The sequence below is a fragment of the Carlito syrichta genome, unplaced genomic scaffold (assembly GCF_000164805.1).
Source record: "Carlito syrichta isolate Samal-C Ts95f unplaced genomic scaffold, Tarsius_syrichta-2.0.1 Scaffold314334, whole genome shotgun sequence".
Classification (NCBI taxonomy): domain Eukaryota; kingdom Metazoa; phylum Chordata; class Mammalia; order Primates; family Tarsiidae; genus Carlito; species Carlito syrichta.
This window is the reverse complement of record NW_007258430.1, coordinates 710,023-713,598: the sequence shown is the minus strand read 5'-3', so window position 1 is coordinate 713,598 and position 3,576 is coordinate 710,023.

The window sequence follows — 3,576 nt, the reverse complement described above, 5'->3', positions numbered from 1 at the left end:
GCGCCTGTAGTTCCAGCTACTTGGAAGGCTGAGGCAGAAGGATCACCGGAGCCCAGCAGGTCGAGGCTGCTGTGGCCGGGAGCGGCCACTGCACTCCAGTCTGGACGACAGAGCGAGACTCCAACTCAAAAAAAACAAAAAACAAAACATGTTTAGAATGTCAGCATGAACGAGGCCATGCAGAGATCATGGGATCAGACAGATGATGACTGTGTTGCCTGTGCTTTTTTCTCATAAATATAGCTTTTGACAACCTATCAGTCAATTCATTGAGAGGCACTGGCTTCCTATGTATGTCACGCTTATTTCTTCCAAAGGGCTCACATCAGGTGTTCATTTTCAGCAGGCTTTCATTATAGGTCATCCTTTCAGAGTTACCTGCTGACTAAATCCCATTTGGAACTTGCCATTATAAACTAGTCTTATTAGTGTAAGAATAAACTACATTCCAAGAACCTGAGTCGGAGTACTACAGGAATTCACAGCGATTTGTTTCACCAGATTTGTAAAGTGTCCTGGATTTCAGTGAGCCTGTAGAAAGAATCTTCAGTCTCCAAGCAGAAAGGGTTATGAAATGAAAACTATTTGTTGACCTTAGTAGCTGGGAGAGTGTGTTAGGGAGCCAAGTGTGGTATTATCCATTATCTTGTAAAGAGAATGATGTTAACTATGGTGTCAGCTTAATGTCCACTGAATTTTATATCAAATTGCATTTCCCTTGCATTGAGAGCTTTTCTGCACTGAATTGGTGTCAGCTTAATGTCCACTGAATTTTATATCAAATTGCATTTCTCTTGCATTGAGAGCTTTTCTGCACTGAATTCAGAATTGCAGAACATTTGACTCTTGAACAATGCAGGGGGTTTAGGGACGCCAACTCCCCACACAGTTGAAAATTCGAGTATGATTTTTGACTCTCCTAAAACTTGACTACTAACCTACTGTTGATCAGAAGCCTTTCTGATGACATAAACAGCCATTAATGCATATTTTTTACATATGTGTATTTTTTTTTTTTGAGTTGGAGTCTCACTCTGTCGCCCAGACTGGAGTGCAGTGGCCGCTCCCGGCCACCGCAGCCTCGACCTGCTGGGCTCCGGCGCTCCTTCCGCCCCCGCCTTCCGAGTAGCCGGAATTACAGGCACCCACTACCATGCCCAGCTGATTTTTTGATTTATTGTAGAGATGAAGTCTCGCCAAGTTACCCAGGCGGGCCTCGAACCTGCAGGCTTAGGCAATCCACTCACCTCAGCCTCCCAAGGCGCGGGATAACAGGCTGAGCCACCGAGCCCGGTTATATACTGTATTCTTACAATAAACTAAGCTAGAGAGGAGAAAATGTGATAGCGAAAAATCATAAGGAAGTGAAACTATACTTTCTTTTAAGTGGAAGTGAGGCTGGGCTTGGTGGCTCATGCCTGTAATTCTAGCACTTTGCGAGGTTGAGGTGAGAGAATTGCTTGAGTTCAAGGGTTTGAGAGCAGCCTGGACAACTTGGCAAGACCTCGTCTCTACAACGAAATCAAAAAATTAGCCAGGTGTGGTGGTGTGCACCTGTAGTTCCAGCTACTTGGAAGGCTGAGGTTGAAGTGGGTCAAGGCTACAGTGGCCCTTAGCATGCCACTGCATTTCAGCCTGGGTGACAGCGTGAGACGCCAACTCAATTAAAAAAAGTGGAAGTGGATCATCATAAAGTTCATCCTCATCGTCTTCATGCTGAGTAGGCTGAGGAGGAGGAGGAGGGCTTGGTCTTGCTGTCTTAGGCATGGCTAAAGGAAATCTGAGTATTAGTAGACTAATGCAGTTCAAACCTATATTGTTCAAGGGCCAGCTGAATATATTTCTTTACATATTTAAGAGATTTGTTTTTAAACTGAGCCACTTTATCTCTCACAAATACTCTTGCTAGAAACTTCAGCTAATATAAATGCTACAGTATACCTGGAATAATTTTACTTCGAATCCTTAGCCCTACTTGGTTTGTTGAATTTCTCTGAATTTTTCTTTCTAATTTCTGGGCAAATCACTCTCTCACAGTTGGCAATTTATATTTTTAAAATGAAATATTTCATATATAGGAAAATAGAGTAACACCATGTGCTATCACCACCTTATTCAGCTAACATGAACTTTTTGCCAAATTTACATGAGCTTTTTTTTTTTTTGAGTTGGAGTCTCACTCTGTCACCCATGCTGGAGGGCGGTGGCACATTCACGGCCACCGCAGCCTTGACCTGCTGGGCTCAGGTGATCCTTCTGCTTCAGCTTTCTAAGTAGCTGGAACTACAGGCGCACGCCACCACGCCCAGCCAATTTTTTGATTCATTGTAGAGATGAGGTCTGGCCAAGTTGCCAGGCTGGTCTCGAACCCCTGGGCTCAGGCAATCCTCTCACCTCGGCCTCCCAAAGTGCTGAGATTATAGGTATGAGCCAATGCGCCCAGCCGGTGGGCTTTCTTTTTAGCTACAGATACGGTGAATGCACTCTTTGTACCCCTCTTTAATCCCAGAGGTAAGCATATAAATCTTCCTGTCCTTGATTTTTTTTTTTTTTTTTGAGTCAGAGTCTCATTCTGTTGCCCAGGCTGGAGAGCAGTGGCACGCTCACGGCCACTGCAGCCTCCACCTGCTGGGCTCAGGCGACTCTCCCACCTCAGCCTTCCAAGTAGCTGGGGCTACAGGTAGGTGCCACGTACCACCATGCCTGGCTAATTTTTGATTTATTGTAGAGATGAGATCTCACCAAGTTGCCCAGGCTGGTCTTGAACCTGTGGACTCAGGCAATCCTCTACCTCAGCCTCCCAAATTGCTGGGATTATAGTGTGAGCCACCGCACCCGGCCCTGACCTTGATTTTGTATTTTTACTACAAATGCATTTTACTCCTAAACAATATGCAGAATTGCTTAGTAGAGGTAAACATTTTACACATGTACCCACTTTGTAACTCACTTTGTCTACTCAACGGTAAGCCCTTAAGATTCATCCACATTTACTTTTGTAAATTTAGCTAATTCATAATTGCCATGTTGTATTTCCGTGTCAGATTCTACAATTTATCCATTTCTTGCTTATGGACATTTGGGACATTTCCGTTTTCCAGTATTATAAGCAATGCTGCAGTGAGTATCCTTGGATGTGTCTCCAACACACAGCCCAGAGTTTCTCCAGAGGCAGAATTGTGGGTCAACTTCACTAAAAATGCCAAATTACTCTCCAAGTGTTTGTTCTAATACTCTGGGTATTAGTGCTGGGATTATAGGTGTGAGCCATTGTACCCGGCTGACCATTATTTGTTAACTTTTTTTGAGTCAGTGTCTCTGGTCACCCAAACTGGAGTGCCGTCAGAAGTACAGAGTAGAACGGTGGTTACCAGGGGTTGGGGACGGGGTTTGGGGACATGTTGGTCAAAGGATACAAAATTTCAGTAAGAAGAAAGTTCAAGAGATCTATTGTACAACTAGTGACTATAGTTAATAATGCACTGTATTCTCAAAAATTACAGATTTTATTTTATATTTTTGAGTTGGAGTCTCACTCAGTCGCCCAGACCGGAGTGCAGTGGCCACTCCCGGCCA